Genomic DNA, 18,204 nt, shown 5'->3' with positions numbered 1-18,204 from the left:
AATTTAATTTGATTCAACTCCACTCACGTTATTCATAATCATTACCAAAAAAAAAAAATATAAACAGTTTAAAATTTGTTGGGGAGTTCACAGAAAAGGCTAATGTGAACACTGCATGACAATGTCATGCGTAATTTCCGGTTATAGAGTACTACATGCTTACCACCCACAAATAATATGCAAAATGCCGTTGACAAAAGGCATAAATAAAAAAGGATAGCCAACATTCAAGTAAAGCTAGATTAGATTGGTCATTTCTGGAAACATCCAATCATTGTTGTCTGTACATTACTCAGAATACCATACTATTCTTACGGCTTCTGTATTCCGTTTCCTTTTCACAAACACCGACTACTCGGGGCCTACAGCCAAACAAGCTTGCTTTCATGTAGGTCCCATCATACTTCTCTTTGTTCAACCCCATTCGATTTCGACTAGTTATCATTTCAATTGATGTGATATTACCATGTATATGGTTCGGTTGTTTGTTTGTTTGTTTGTTTGTTTGTTTTGTTTGTTTTTTGTTTTGTTTTGTTTGTTTTTTTGTGTTGTTGTTGTTGTTGTTTTTTTTTTTGGGGGGGGGGGGGTTGCACATTGTTTACAAGGTAAAAGAACCTGTATCATTATTTCTGATGTGACATTCATGCGCGAGAAGTATGAAAATAAATGAAATGAAATGAAACGAAATGAAAGAGACGTGGTCTCAACAGAAGACGGGCAGTATTGTACGTAATACCGTTTTGCGACCAATATATACTCGGAAGTGCCGTTAGTCAATAGATTTCGAAATTAATCTTGCAAAGTAGGTTTCTGTATGATAATGCGCGTGGTGTTAGATACAACAAGTGCGTGCTCTATCCTGCAAAATCCTGAATTATTCATCAACAAATATAGAATCACCACGAGTCCCATGTTCTATCTCCGAGGGTACCGGCCGAAGTGATATAGAACTGCATAAGGGATAATTTAGTTTGGATTCATCGTCCAATACTGGTCCATCACTAGAGCATACACTAATGTAATAAAAAGACCCCTCGTTCTATATGTGACCGTGCACCTCAAAACGAACATAAAGTCGCACACAATGATTTTGTGTGAGGACTGAAAATAAGTAAAATGGGTCAACCTAACCGAACTTGACTTTTTCATATTTTCTGAAAGAGCGGGTCTTCTTTTACATTATGCTAAAATTTGGTATCATAAAACGGGCAGGAAAGTGTGTTTTTTTAGCAGTTTATCTCGAACAGTTTTGGTAGAATAGTGTGATTAGGTGTGTCTTTAGAATCCTTTTTTTATTTCTGAAAAACCTTGTCCACACTCTTCGCTTTCAACTCTAATAGCTTTTGAAAGGATAGTGCTACTGCTTTGAAAGTTGGCATTAATCACGGACAGAATGTATTAATGAGGCATGCTTAATTTCAGATTAATCTAATAATCTCTTCATTGTTGTTACTCTGGTGGTTTACTTCCTGTTTTTTGTCCCATTCATCGCACAGCCAGCACGGTTTGGTAAAGATTAAGCGCTTGAATAGACACTGTACTTCAGAGCCTCTTTTCTCAGTTCACACTTTTCCCGAGAGTGTGCTTTCTTTCCCATATTTAGATAGGTTAGGAGAGTCCATCTTATTTGAGTTATACATCATTTTAAAGCTTAAAGTCTGTTCTTTCACAATATGGTCTTAACTAAAAATTAATGTCTGGCGACTTTTTGTTTGTTTTGAGGTGCAGGGTCACATATGCACTTTTCGTATGCAATATATGCCCTATACCAGATGCACTTCTGATCCCTTCTATCTGTTGTAAGATACAAAAGTGTGTTGCATTTAAGACAAAATTAACTCCAAATTCATATGTCAAACTTTGAACACCAAAAAATTGAAAATGAACGCTTGGAGCATCCAAATTTCAATGGAATCTTGAATGACTTATCTCTTATTTACACAATCAATTAATCGATTGATAATATGTAAGCCCTTTGTGTGGCATATGTCACTGAGTGTAATTCGCTTCATGAAGGCCTTAAATTTATTCAAATTCATGACATTCTTCCGCCGAGGTACTTTTTCTTATAATGCAAGTGATTTAAAAATTGCCCTACCTTAAACATCAAGTATATCAAAATTTGAGTAGTACCCATGATAAAAAAAATAAAATAAATCATAGGCGTTGTAGGATTCGAACCGGCTGGTTCTAATCCTTTATACCAGCAAGTGTTGGTATTAATCCTACAACGTTGATCAATTCAGGGTTTATAATATGCCTCGATGTTGGGCAATTATTTGTCAATCAGTTGCGTCTTGCGTTTGTACCTTTTCCTTTCAATGTCTCTTATAGTTCTCTCTCTCTCTCTCTCTCTCTCTCTCTTTCTTTCTCTCATGGTCCTGAGGGACTAATTTTATTCAAGTGATAAGCTTTCCAATATGTCTCTAAGATTTATGTCTGCTAAGATTTATCCCTTGCAGTTGTATTCTCCCTGCAAATGCTATATATTGAAGAAATATGAATCCATTTCCATTATTTTCTAGAATCATCAGCAGTTCTCTTACGAATAAATCGTAAAATTTATTTCATCAAGTTTAAGTTCTTTTCCACGGCATAATCCGTGTTATATTGAACGCAATTCAACACTAAAAGGTTAAAATGATATTCGCTCGCTTTGTTTCTAGTATAGCAATTATGATAAAATTGAATCAATATGCATTTCCCAATACCCGTTATCTTTCAAGCGCCTACATGCTTCGTTTGCATCGTGTTTTATTGAGTTATATTAGGACATTATAAATTTGAAATGACTTCGTACATCACTGTGAATTAAAGAACTCGGCATAGTACTTTGCGTGACTCGTCATGCATTGGATCTTGTTTATACAAACAGAGTAATTATCCTCGATTACTTCGCGGTAGACGCGATGATGCATAAGGTTATAAGTGCAAACTCAAGGTCTTGACCATAGAGGGTTTTCTTTTTTCACCTCAAGTTATCGGTAATCGCGTTGTGTCGGCCTGGAGACAACAAATTTGTCTGTTGCTAAAGAGATGTGCAAATACAATATCGTAACATCGCAGTTTTCACGGTTAGGCTCAAAGAGTATTCCTCCATCTAATCATGGATATCCAATCACCTAATGGACCTTTATTAGATTCTTCTCTTCACCCGATGACGTCACAAGATTGACGTCGGCTAAAAGAAAAAAAAGCAAATACCAAACAGAAACAAAGAGAAACAAAGCTGCTGCACAGTCGCTTAAAGCAGTAAATCAAAAGGACAAACGTGAACTGTTTGATAAAATGTATGATATCTATATTATAATGCATGTACTATAGATAATTAAACAAATTAGTAAATTTACATTTTGTATTTGCTTGTCTGTGGTAGAGTGTAATACACTAGTAGTGCATTTCTCATATCTTATACTCGTGTGCCTGCGTATTAGATTATTATGATATAGTGTTCTTCTGTCAATTATCAAATATAGGTTAGTCATATTCTATTCGAAAATGAATACATTGTGGGCCTATATCTTTTTTTCCATTTCTTTGCTTGTTTTACGGATGTATGGGTCAATTTTGTGGATAGCACATCTACAGTAATGATTGTTTTCAGAAAAATTACAAGAGGGACTTTATGCAAATGATATTGTAAATACCAGCTAAATACGGTAGTCACTATGACCACATGTTGTGGGTTATCAGATATTGAATTACACACACACACACACACACACGCGCGCGCGCACACAGGAAAGGCCTCAAGCCGGACTAAGACCTCGTTGGTAAGAATAAACAATGCTTTTGGCCTGTCAGTGTGTGTGTGTACATATAAATATATATATACAAACACACACACACACACACATATATATATACCGGGTGTCCCCCAAAATGCGGAACGGTGGATTTTCAGTACCGCGCGTTCTAAAAGTGATATATTTTTTGACATCATTAGAAAGAGCATCTTCCGCAAAAAAAACATGATACCAAAATCATTAAATTTGGTTCAGTACTTTTTTTTTTTCTACGCCAATTTCTGTATATGCAGTCATTTTCAATTTTTTGCGACTTATGAGATAATAATTTGGGTACGACACGCGATCCATACGGTGAATTGTGTAAGCTCGTTGATCCATGTCAACAAAAGATACAACTTACATATTGGGAGCGAGCGCGCACACACACACACATAGACACACACACACACTGTTTTTTCCTGGCCCGTGCCCAATGTGAAAACTGTATCTTTTGTTGTCATGGGTCACCGAGCTTACACAATATTCACCGTATGGATCGCGTGTCGCACTCAAATTATCTCATATTTAAAGTCGCAAAAATCCGGCGAAATTTGACAATGACTGCATTTTCATAAATTGGCGTAGAATAAAAAGTACTGAACCAAATTTAATGATTTTGGTATCAGAGTCTTTTGCGGAAGATGCTCTTTCTAATGATGTCAAAATATGTATAACTTTTTTGACCGCAAGGTACTGAAAATCCACCGTTCCGCTTTTTTGGGGACACCCGGTATATATCATATATTATATATACTTACATGCGTATATATGTGTGTGTGTGTGTGTGTATGTGTGTGTGTTGGGGGAAGCCTGTATGCATGTGTGCAGATTAAGAAGATCTCTTGAGATACCAGATGTCACAAAGGTCGAGCTCCCTAGGGCATTTTGGGTCTTCATTTGAGTGACAATGCCAGTCGATGCGTTAAAAGAGGTGATTACAAATTGGACGGTAAAACGTTTCCATTGCCTCGCTGAAATTGACGAATTTTACAAATTGAAAGTAATACCTCCTCCACTTTTAGTCACTATGAATGTATTTAAGAAATTATTTACAGTTGAATAGCGGTAGATGCCCAGCGTAATTAGATCATACCCCGTAGGCAATTTTCCAATTATTATAATGGTAGGTTATAGGCAGGTAAACTAACGCTGGTCACGCTCGATCTGGTGATCATACCGTAAATGGTCGAAATGTCTCAGCGGAGAAATTAATCAATTCAGGCGAGAATAGGAAAGGATAGGCGTATATATATATATATATATATATATACATACATATTCATATATATATATATATATATATATATATATGTGTGTGTGTGTGTGCGTGTGCGTGAGTGTGTGTGTGTGTGTGTACGTATTTGTGTAACACTTTACCCGTCATCGAAATTCTTGATATTATCATAAGAGTTTGTGTAATTATTGTTCACAAAATTCGTCGCTATCTTAATAACTTTCCTGTACATACTGCATCGAGAGTTTGATGTTGTACACAAGTATGATTGTTGTGTTATGTAGTGTTATAACAAAAAAAAAAATCATACGTGTACAAGTTTTGTGAGCTATAAACATCGATGTATAAGTATATGCAGCTGATTGAACAAAACCAAACAACTACACAGTTGCAGTACAAGTTAAAACTCACAGTTTTATAGTTGCCGGATCAATAGCGTACACTTTTAATGTTTTTGCGAGGTAAATTCACGCAGGCACTTACACACTGTACTATCTAAAATCATACCAATGTCAGGTTGCTCATGTAAAACCGAACGATGGAAATCCTAGTCCTTCTTGGCATTTCATTACCAGTTCTGCGTTTTGTCGCATCACATGCAATGACATGGTTACAAGAAACCAAAACCCAAAGAGCAATGTGGATTGAGTGAAAGCGACAACATTAGTAGAAGAAATCTATGAAAGTTTGAGGAAAATCGGACAGTCGATGCAAAAGTTGTGATTTGTTAAAGTTTTGGTAATGGAACCGCTGGATTAGTTAGCTGTATCACTTTGGATTATGTCAACTTTTTCTTTTCTTTTCTTTGTGATGATGGAAATAAATAAATTATTGAATTGAATTGAATTGAATTAGGAGACTAATAGAGGTTATAGCATCATGTGTGGACAACAAATATAAAGAAAATAAGAAGGGAATTCCACTAAAATTCCCTTTTCTCACACAGTGAAAGAGCACTAGACTAACCGCTTTCAGAAACCAGGAATAATAATTGCTACCCTTAACTATGTCAGTATCAAGTTGAAGGAATGTGTAATTTTCAATAAAAAAAAAAAAAAATTGGTGGCATTCCCTTAACACTTTCGTTATTGTTGTCCACAGACGATGTCATAACCGCTAGCAAACTCCTCATCCAGCGGATCTCTGTCGTTCGGTAGCAGAAGTTTAGTTGTTTTTTTTTTTCCTGGACTGCAGTTGCTACGTTCGTCTTTAAGAAACAAAACAGAAGGAGATTCTTAGTTCTTACTAAGAAAAGTTTAAAATAACACCACCGACAGACTGAGGTGCAAGAAAAAAAAAATAGTTTAGTGGACGTGTTAATAATGTGAAGAGCAAAGAATGAATTTAGGAGCAAATCCAACGAAAGTAAAAGCATGTTGGAGAAATATGAAGGAATGTGCATAATGAGCAAAATAATCTGAGAAAGGAGGCGAGTGAAATAAAAAAAGAGTAAGAGAGAGAGAGAGAGAGAGATAAAGGGAGATAAAGATGAAGGCAGGAGCGAGGGAGAGGAAGAGGGGATATTGGAAATAAATGATTAGAACACAGTTGTTATTAGGAGAAAAGGCACAAAACCTCTTTTAAAGGACCAGGGGAACCTCAAATATTGATTTTATATACGTCATTAAAAACAAACACAATAAAAAGAACGATATTAACAAAAATATTGTCAGTTGTGATATTGTTAGAGAAGGGAGATTCGAGGCAAAATGCTGCTATATCATACTTATAATTCATTTCATTTATTTTCATATTTCTCAATGAATAATTAAAACTACATCAAATGTAACAAAATTGAATAGTACATGATGTCCAACTAGGAGACATACTTAGAATACTGTAAACATATAACACATAGTGGTCGATCGATAAAAGTTGGAATATGGGAATGAATAGTAAAGAAATATGGAGGAACCTGTACTAAAAAGCAAGCTTGTGGAGCGTAAGTCCCAATTAGATGCGAGCTACAGATTGATATGAGGAGCACGGGTACAACAGATGACTGAAACATAGAGAAAAAAAATACAAAAAACAAATTTACAGGGACATTGCAAATTCTTCTTTCATGCAGGTTTGGGGGGGGGGGGGGGGTCGCATAGGCCAATTATTGTAAGCGGATGAGCCGTTATCATTTTGGCAGTACAGTGTAATAACAAATGTGGATCAGTGTATAATGATAATGGCACCCGGTTTGAATAAACAGTTTTAGAAAATCATGCATTCGGTAAACAACAAAATGAAAGTGAACAATTAACAAACCAGTCGACGGTGAAACGGTGATATATTTTAGCTCTATAAGATACTAAGCAATTTTAGATGATAAGTTCCTTTTCACGTCTTCAGCAGTTCATTTCCTGTTTTTGATTTCCATAACTCGCTCTTATACCCCATTTTTTGAACTACTACCACATGTTTGATTGGACGAGATACTGTCAATTGACTAATTTCTTTAAACAGTAAAATAACGGTTACTTACCATCATATTTGATAATCAGGTATTCCTTAATTTGCGGTATTTGCTTCCAAACTCAGTCATCAGCCATTCCGATACTTTAACCCGGCAAGGAGGTGGCAAATGTGTCAATTTGGCGTTTTTGGCGTGTATATGAAATTTGCAAATGCAATTCGTTGATGTCACGGGATGGCTCTCAATGTCGCCGTGTTAAAAATAATAATAATGATAACAAAACTGATACGGCTAATTTCAGCGACGGTCAGATGCATTAATTGGTGAAACGAACTGGCGGATTTCAGTCGACTGAGCGAGCACTTATTTGCGCACGGATGAAGAGCTCGACGCTTACACATTGAATAAACTATCGTCTGCGCAGGGGTGTCCAGGAATCGTGGGCACCAGAGTGGGAAATCCCGGTTGTGTGACCCTGCAGTCTAGTAGTGAAAAGTCGGCGTGAAATAAAAAGCGTTATAATTCATTGCAAGCGACCCGATGAGAGTTTGATCCACTAATGAACGAAGCAATCATCCTAAAATCAGCTTTTCAAAGGACGTGGATTAGATTCAACTCTTTCCATCTCACGGTCACAGGGAAACTGTGTCAGTTCTGGCTGATGAAGGATGATTATAATCATTGGTCTGTGTGTTGTTATTCCGCCTGTCGCATCCATCATTTGGCAAAGAGCGGGGAGGACGGGAGGTCGGGTTGTCACCACTCATTATCAGGTAAAAAAATAATAACAAAAAATGATTAATTAAATGGTATAACATCCTGCCCGTCAAACCCGAACCTAATACAGATCTTGCACCATACTATATTAGCTGTGCTTGTGTCGACATGAAGAAATTATTGTTCATATTGACCCTTAAGAAGACGTGTATGAGTCGAAAATTGGTTTGAATAAAAGAATTGTTGGACTAAAATGCATTTCTATTCTATTTCACCATCTTTTATATTAACATATATACATATATATATATATATATATACATATATATATGTAATATATGTATGTATATAATAGTGTGTGTATGTGTGAGTGTGAGTGTATATACATGTAGATTTGATAGACAAAAAGTACAATTTGACACTAAGAGCATGACACATAAACTAGTAAGTCTAGTGCAATGTGCTCTTTTTGACCGATTTATTGGGATAATTTCGTCATGCAAGTGTATGTTAATAGGCCTATAAATGATTTCTGCTAAAATCTAAGAACACTATTATGGCGTCAAAGCCATCAAAAGTATACCTTTGACAATTCCAAGAAAAAAAAAGCATGCAAATAGGGAAGTAAGCCATCAGTCATACGAAAACTTACATCAGTTCAGGGTACTATCTAACGTTGTCGATTGCCACTCTTTGTTCACTGGGCTGCAATGTGCGGTGATATAAATAAAAACATCAAAGTATCCTGTATCTTAGTGTTTCAAAACCCTGGACTCTACTGGAGTGAAGGTATAAAAGAAAATCTACTCATACTTGGATTTTCGCATTCAGTGACTAAAACAAATTTAGGCAATTAACAGTCTTTTCAACTGAAGTTGTCTTTCAAGACTATTCATCTCGCTGTTATCATTTAACCACGGTTTCTTTTCCTTTGTTTATCACGTTCATTTTTGCACAATATTATTACCATATCAAAATCCAGGACATATTACTTAAAGGGGAAGGCTAGTAACTGATCAGTGGGAATCAGTGGAAATACTGGGAGATGATTGTTACAATCCTTATGGGATTCATTCAAGAGTTCATTGTATATCTATTGTTGTGTGAAAATGATTTGCTTCAGAACGGTCTCATATTCAAGTAATGTGCAGATTAATGCTCCGTTACTGACCAGGGACGCTAACCTGGAAGCATTAATCTGCACATTACTTGAATATGAGACCATTCTGAAGCAAATCATTTTCACACAACAATAGATATACAATGAACTCTTGAATGAATCCCATAAGGATTGGAACAATCATCTCCCAGCATTTCCACTGATTCCCACTGATCAGTTACTAGCCTTCCCCTTTAAATCATCCAATAGTGAGAAACAGTGCTAATGATGCGTTAGGGAAGTTCGTATTTTTCATAACAGAAGAATTTCAAAAGGCAGCCCAATTGAACTGTATCATTTATTCAAGTAAATGATGTATCCAAGAAAACATGTAAGAACCCTTATTTTTAAGAAGATATATGCATGCATTGACAGTACGAATTACAGTAATTGAAATTTATAAGATAACAACAAAAACACTCTGTAAAATGAAAATGCTTGAAATGCGGAATACAAAAAAAAAGCAGTGCATGTAGGATGCATTCCCCCAAACACAATAAAACAATCACAAAATTGACCTGCTATTTATGAAATGAAATGCAGAATTGCATGAATTAAGAATAGACTAGAAATGTCGCTATGGCGACTGGTATGCCTCCGCCATAATGCATGGTTCTCCCAATAGGTCTATAGTACATGTGGACAATGTGTGATTACATTTTCACAAAATTGGCAAAATATTAAAATGACATGTTTGTCACAAATGTATCGAATGTTCACCTTCCTTGACCTATGTTTAATTGGATGAATAGGAGAGCATGTATTTGGGGATTTAAGAACTTTAACTTCGACTTTGACCCTTTCATAAGTTTACGCACTTGAGTAATTGTCAAGGTATGGAGAAAAAGTGCAATTTCAGTATTGAACAGTAAATTGTTATCATTTTCATTTGGCCTTTGATTCATAAGAGAATCAATGTCAGGCAGAACATACATAAATATGTACTAAGTTTAAAGATAACTTGAGCCACTTCCGAGATATGGAGAAAGAAGTAAGTTCAGCACTTTTACTTGATCTTTGACCTTTTGACCTTTGACCTTCTTTGCCAAAAAAAAAAAAAAAATCCCAGACAATCTCTAGTGAGTTATACATGCATACATCAAGTTTAAAAAAAAAAATAATCCTGCTGGCATTGCATAAATACAAGGAAAATAGTAAAATTTTGAAGTATTGCCCTTGACCTATGACCCCTGACCTTTGACGACATGAACCCCAAATTCCCTAGATAACCACTGCCAGTCAGTACATGCATATATACTTTGTTCCATAAAGATACCATGAACAATTTCCAAGATACAGAGAAAAAAGTGAAATTTTAACATTTTACTTGACCTTTTGACCTTTGACCTTTTGACCTCATGACCCCAAACTTTCACCAGAGAATCTTAATTGGGTAATTCATGTATACACTAAGTTTCAAGAAAATATCTTCAGGTATTGCATAGATATGGGGGAAATAGTGAAATTTTAAGCATTTGACCTTGACCTTTTGACCTTTGACCTTGAGCATGTGCACCCAAAAGTTGATAGGCACAACTTCACCCCCTGATACACATACATGCCAAGTTTCATTAGGATACCTCAAAAGGTTTTGATAGTTACCCTGTCCACAAAATTCATTACGGACGGACGGAAGGACAGACGGACGGACGGAAGTACGGACGGACGGACGGACGGACGGACAACCCGAAAACATAATGCCTCCGGCACCACTTCGTGGCGGAGGCATAAAAACCAACTAGCCCTACATAACCACGCAGATAAATCTTAACACTATAATGGCCTGTTGCAAGAATATAGGTCTAATTAATAAAAAAATAAAGATGAGGAGTTAGGCAGAGAGCGAGGGAAAGAGAGGGAGAGACAGAGAGAGAGAGAGAATAAGTTCATAACATGATGTGCAAATTAAAAAAAAAAATGTACTACGAATTGCCCGGGTCCCTGCCTTCGTCAACACAGTGTACAAACAACACCCGCCGTTTCGTAGGGATTGCAGTCATGTGTTTCGAATGGTGCATGTAGGCACTGAGCGACGTTTCTTTCTTCACCGGTACACGTCACATCATCCAGTAAGAAATAGCCAGAGCCCCGGCCGAATTTAGCGCAGCAAGAGGCTTCCAAGGCCCCGACGTAGCCAAGCATCCGACAAATGATGTTTGCATCACGTATGTCCCAGTTGTCGTCACAGACCGTGCCCCATCTTCCCTCAAATAGAACCTCTACTCGTCCTTCATTATCGCTGCTTCCATTAACAAGACGGATATCGAGTCTTGGAGTCTAAGGGGAAAATAGTTAATCTAATGGTACATGGAATTATCACTTGCGATCTATTATAAGAGGTGCTTAACGGTAGAAAAACAAGCAAAATATACCACTGATGCCCATGATAAATTATATTATTGAATTTTTGACGTGATTGTCATTGTCTAACTAATTTAGACTAAATAATTTGAATTGAGTTGTGTTTCTCAGCTACATATTAAAGTGTATTGTGTTCTGTATCTTAGATGAGTCCATTTTACTGTAGTTAGAGTCAAAGCTTCTTCCAGAGGTGTACATCTAGCTATCAAAAGTGCTGTTAGCTACGTTACACTTTAATGCTTACTTACGTTTGGGCGAGCAAATGACGCCTGCGTCTTCGTTATGATTACAATCATCATTGCCAAAGCCCGGATACCGACAGAGGGCCAGGTGACTTTCCTTCCCCGTACACTCCATGTCGTCAAGGAGGATGCTGCCAGAACCCCGGCCAAAACGACTACAGCAAGTGGACTCCAGGGCACCGTCGTAACTTAGCAACCGGCAAGTGATGTTTGCCTGCTCCATCCCCCCCCCCCCCCATGTCGTCACAGACTGTTCCCCACCAGCCACGCTCGACGGCAACTTCCACCCTACCTTCCCTCTCGTTCCTGCCCCCGACAAGGCGGACATCAAATTGACGTGCTGTCGATAACAACATGCAAGATGTATATTGAAAACAGTTACTTTATTATTGCACAGTACATGTATTCATATGTATTGATCGTGATAAGTATAACTTTTTATATGAACTATTCTAGTTCAGGAACACTACAAAATGTGTGAAATGATACATTTTCAAGTGTCAAATAAAACTCAAATTATAGATAGGGTCGCCGCCAGGCACTGATAGTTGTGGTTTGTGTAACTCAATCATTTTTTTTTTTTTTTTTTTGGCAAAGTCTACCTGGAACTTGATCTGATAATGTCAGCTGTAAACTTACTTAAACGTTTTGATGAATTTCCGACGAGACTCCTCAAATTTTTAAGTAGCAAGAAGCCAGTTGAGATATCAACGGGTTTTTATTTTTTCAAAGCAATGGTACTTACGTGGGGTCTCACATACAGCAACTGCCACCTCGTCGCATTCACGCGACCAAGAGCCGTTATACTGGCAGTCAGCTAAGTTTTGTCCTGATCCGGCACACTCTACGTCGCCCATTACGAAATCCAAAGTCCCGCGGCCGTAAAAGGAGCAGCACGGGAACCAACTGGTCCCCTCATACCCGAGCGTCTCACAGACTACCGCGGCTTCGTCGTAGCCTCAGTTATCCCTGCAGATCGTGTCCCATTCTCCATTGTACAAAATCTCCACTCTCCCCGATGTCGGTCGCGTTGACCCGACAAGGCGGACGTCAAATTTTGGCTTTGCTGTACCAATCACCGAGGTGAATACAAAAGTGTAGGATACGCAAATTAGGCAAAGAGAAAATATTAGACAAGGAAAAAAGTACTAAAACGGCAAATAGAGCTTTTCTACTAATCACCACTCGTATGTTTAAAGACATATAAATCGGCCATGTAATTGGAAATCTTTTCAGTTGTGATTTCCCTAGTCTTTTCAGAAATTCAGAATTCAAACCGATGTGCCAAAATTAAGTAAAATAACTGAGTTTTTGTCTCTTAAAGGGATAGTACAGTATTGGTGGAGATGAGAATTGGGCTTTTAACTTTTTGCGAGATACCAAGAAAACACTTATGATATAGTACAGAGCATACTATTTTAAGAGGAATTCAAAGTTTATTTGATGAAAATCGGGTTTGGAATGACTGAAACATCCAAAAACAAAGTGAAACAAAGCGATCGTAATAAAGTGTGGGTCCCACACTTTATTAGAATTGCTCTAGGCTTTTTTGGATATCTCAGCCATTTCAAAACCAATTTTTATCAAATAAATGTTGAATTCCTCATAGAATTACATGCTCTTTCAATGCTCTTTCATATTTCATGAGAGGTTTCTCACTATCTCACCGAAAAATGTTAGAAACCTGAAATTAGGTCTCAACCAAAACTGTACGATCCCTTTAATGCTGACGCTTACGCTCATTAGTGCATATGACACCTGCATCCTCGCTGTGTCCGCAATAGTGATGTCAGATGTGCACTTCAGTAGGGTGCCTTCGGATCCGTCACGGAATAGATCACTCATTAAGATTCTGCCAGAGCCTACCCCGAATCTGGCACAGCAGGGCGCCTCCAACGCCTTTTCGGAACCGAGCATCTTGCAGACAACTGTGGCATCTTCAATACTCCAGTAGTCGTCACAGACTGTGCCCCACACTCCTTCGTGGCGAACCTCCACTCTTCCTTCATACTCATTACTTCCATCGACAAGACGAATTTGAAAACCTGGAATTAATGACACGGAATTGAATTATTCAAGTGAAATACTTATTTTTCATGTTGAATACAAATACCTAAAGGATGAGTTTTTTATCAACATCTCAGATATTAACACATAATAGATATCATTTCAATTCAATTCAATGTTTTATTTCATTTTTCGACAAAAAAAAAAGATATGAACATCACTTTTTTGATAACAGAAGTGCAAGTATGTCGGCAATTCGGTCCTGTCTCTAATCCATTCAGACAAAATAAGTAAGTTTGGATTCAAAATGATCCCTGAGAACACACATGAGGCCTGTGAAACTTATCTTTATCATTTTATCAAGATAATTAAGAATTAAAAAACAAACAAACAAAAACTTCCAAATGTGTTTCCTTACAACAATTAAGTGAAGATGATTTTTCTTTTTTTTTTCTCTCTCTCTCTCTCTTTTTTTTTTTTTTTTTTGGATAGGACACATAGGACACAAAAAATTCCTAAACCCAACAGGGTAAGGGATAAAAAAAAACAAAAAAAAACAAATAAGAAACAAGGCTTTTATGCTTTCCTTTCCCTTTGTGAAACAGATCTCTACAAATTAAGGCCACACGTGTTGTTGGTTTCGTTCGCTGTACAAATGAATTGATATCAGTGCTCAATACATTACCTTCATCTAGAGTAGAGCACACAACGCTTGCATCTTCCTCGTGAACGCATTTATGGGACTTAAAGCCTCGATGCTCACAATCGGCCAAGTTTTCCTCCTGCCCATCACATGACACGTCGTCCAATATGATGCTGCCCGAACCGGGACCGTAGCGGGCCTCGAGAGGGGCTGCCGCAGCCTCTAGAAAACCCAACATACTGCAGACGACGTTTGAATAATCTATACCCCAGGAGTCGTCACATACCGTGCCCCATTCTCCATTGTATAGAACTTCAACTCTTCCTTCTCTGTCGGCAGCTCCTCCGACAAGACGAACCTTCGGTATCTGTCCTGTTCAATATGCCATTTGGTATCATAACGTACAAATTAGACATTTCACAATCACTCATTTTGGTTGATTTTAAGCAAAAACAAAGCAAGAAACAAAGCAAAAAATCAATAGACAATTGAAGACCTGAATATAAGAACGACCCAAGTCCAATTTTCGGCCAAATTCAGTTTGACATGGGAAATTGTAGCTTATGCATGGACTCATCTTGTGTATAAATGATAAATCCTAATTACCCCCGGAAGTGCCTGAAATGAATGAGTTAAATCTTATATTAGTGTAAGAATGAAGGACTTGGGTCATTCTTACATTCATATGATAGCGCCCTCTCTCATCCTTCTCTCATCTCTTTAGCAGAATATCATGTATATGAATCAAAGAACGACCCAAGTCCATATGAATCAAAGAACGACCAAGTCCACCACACAAAATGGCCTCTCCACAATTAATGTAAATGTTAATTGTCTTAATAATATATGTTCTAATTTGTATATACAATATTGCCTTCCCATCACAGTTAAATAGAATATTATTGGACAAATAAAAAAGATATGAAGTTTTTTTTTTTAGTTTGCTCGAAATGGTCTTCCATGAACTTGGGTCGTTCTTATATTCATATACTCAATTACATAGCATCATTCTTCTGTTTACGGAATGTCGTACCTTGACGTATACTGCAAAGACACATTCCTTCATCGCTTCATATTTTTCAGAGATGATGTTAATTTCATATAATTTGGAATCATAGGACACTGCAATGAGATTGAAGCAATGTCTCAACATTTACCTTGACAGTCCTCAGTCGATGTCTTGTTTGCAAAGTAATGTATCTGTGTGGGTTCTTTCGATACTAGGGAGCTTTACATTTTGACGCGCGGACGTGTAAGACGACGCTTGAGCTGGACGTTCTCCTCTTCCCTGCGTCATGCTGAAAAGTAGCTTTAGATTACGCTGGGACTCAACGTATGAAAAAATAAAATGGCGCCCCCATATGATCGGTGCATGAAGTAGTTCTCTACGTTGCAAACTGTGCGGACGTAAAAACAGCCCAGTACGCGTAGTGAAAAACTCAGGCGACGCAAGCTAACAATAGATCGACTTGACGCGCGCTTCTGCGCATGCTCAGAACATTTTTTCCCCCTCTGAACGTCACCGTCGCGAAAATCTAAAGCTCCCTAGTGTCAGTCGGCGGCAAACCATCGAAAGATAATCTTTTGGAGTGAGAACCAGTGTTTGTAATAGTGTGTGTGTGTGTATGTGTGTGTGTGAGTGTGTGTGCGTGTGAGTGTGTTCTTTCCACGGTTTCTACACCTCCTTAGGGGAAAGTGAAGGTAAAGCTGCAACCCCCTATCAAATCTAATAGCAAATAATTGCAATTTCAATTTCAATTTATTTTCAGATTTCTCACGAATAGCACAGGAAAAAAAAAGAAAAATATAGAATACGAAATTTAATACAAGGTATTAATCAGATGAAACTTCATGGTAATGCACATAAGTTTGTCTCAGCATAAGCACAAGGTCTTTATAACTACATTAGAGTTGAGCTATAGTTATAATACGAGAAATATGACCTAGTCTGCTTAAAAGCAAGCTAATAGAGCCACAAGCTCCGTGATAAGTCAGATAGGGGGATCATGAAATACAGATATCTATTTAGACCATGATATGACTGGGAGAACCGAACTAAACAAGGGAAAACAGTTAAATAAATGTTCCTAAACAAAACAAAGAAATTTTGGATAGGTAACCTATTGGAAGACAACAAGGTCCTGAGTTGGATACTAACCATCTGCAGAGCACATGACACTTGCATCTTCGTCGTGTCTGCAGTAGTGTGTTCGCCAATATAAGAAAACAAGCAAGAGCCCACATTGTCTTAACTTCCCTTGCATAGCACGTTGTCCAGCAGGATATCTCCAGAGCCCTGGCCAAAGTGACGTGAGCACAGCACGAGGCTTCGGCGGCACCTCCGAAGCCGAGCATTCTGCAGACGACATTTGCGTCATCCATTCCCCAGGAGTCGTCACAGACCGTGCTCCATTCGCCGTTGTGTAGAACCTCAACGCGTCCTTCCATCTCATTAGTCCCATCAGCCAGACGAACTTCTACTTCCTGTCCTAATTGGAGAAATAACACGAATTGCCATAATATGGAATTCACGATTAAGTGCAAGTTGACGGCAGCAGTACGCATTCTTCGTGAGCTGGTGGAATTTCACTGCAGCAACATAGATCTTAATGACATTATAATTGTAACAATTAACACAAGTCATTTCATGTTCCACGAACGATATCTGCAATTTTTGAAATCAACATCAAGTGATACTAATCTCCTCTCGAGAAGTCATGCCTCATAAAGTATTATAATGAGAAGAGCAGGAACATAATTGAACACATCTCAGTGCAGCTTGCGAATGCAGGTTCCAAGCAACATGAAAAATAGGGAAAACATATTCTTGAAACACTGTATTAAAAGTGATATCTGAAATACTTTTGGTACTTATTGAAGACAATTCATAATAAACCAATCTTCCCGGAATTTCTACTCACGATTGATACAAATAGCGCCCGCATCGTCACCGTGCGTGCAATTGCATCGTCACCGTGCGTGCAATTATCGATTCCAGTACCGCCATGCCTACACTCCGCCAAGTGGTTCTCCGTCCCATCACATTCCACACTGTCAAGTAGAATCCGTCCAGATGCATGGCCAAATGTGGCGCAGCCGGGGGCTGCCCAGGCCTCTTGGTAACCCAGCATCCTGCAGACCACGTTGGCATCTTCTAAGCTCCAGGAGTTGTCACACACCGTGCCCCATTCGTCTTCTTGATATAGAATTTCAACTCGCCCTTCTGTCACACTTCTTCCGTGGACAAGGCGAACTCCATGTGCAGGGAAAATAAGAGAGAGAAATAAAAGATAGTTTGAAAATAAACTATCAGAAAAGATAAGGCAACGAGGATACATGGGATTGTCACCATCTAACACCGAGAAGAAACACACCCTTCTCTCTCTCACTCTGTGGCATATAATGTATACACATTTACCACATACTTTGTATGAATTCTTACTCGATGTTTTGTCTTAAAAACTATATAAATACTCAAACATAATAAAAAAAAATCAAATGCAAATTCTGACAAATATATGTCCATTTTCACTAGTTTGAGATTTTTCGAACAAAACTACAGAAAAATTAAGAAAATAATCAAAATGTGTTTGACAATTGTAAGTCAATCTTCAAAACAATCTCTTGTTACATAACAAACGCAGCA

The 18,204-nt window shown here is 37.8% G+C and overlaps 1 pseudogene; it reads right to left on the bottom strand.

Moving 5' to 3' along the window:
* Positions 1-18,204, bottom strand: part of LOC139708087 (scavenger receptor cysteine-rich domain-containing protein DMBT1-like) — a 30,511-nt pseudogene that overhangs the window by 8,127 nt on the left and 4,180 nt on the right.

This window comes from Diadema antillarum, unplaced genomic scaffold (genome assembly GCF_040938485.1).
Source record: "Diadema antillarum isolate AM-2024a unplaced genomic scaffold, OU_Dant_1.0 seq00001299_RagTag, whole genome shotgun sequence".
Lineage (NCBI taxonomy): Eukaryota > Metazoa > Echinodermata > Echinoidea > Diadematoida > Diadematidae > Diadema > Diadema antillarum.
The sequence above is the reverse complement of the archived record's forward strand: the minus strand, read 5'-3'. Positions and strand labels throughout refer to the sequence as shown.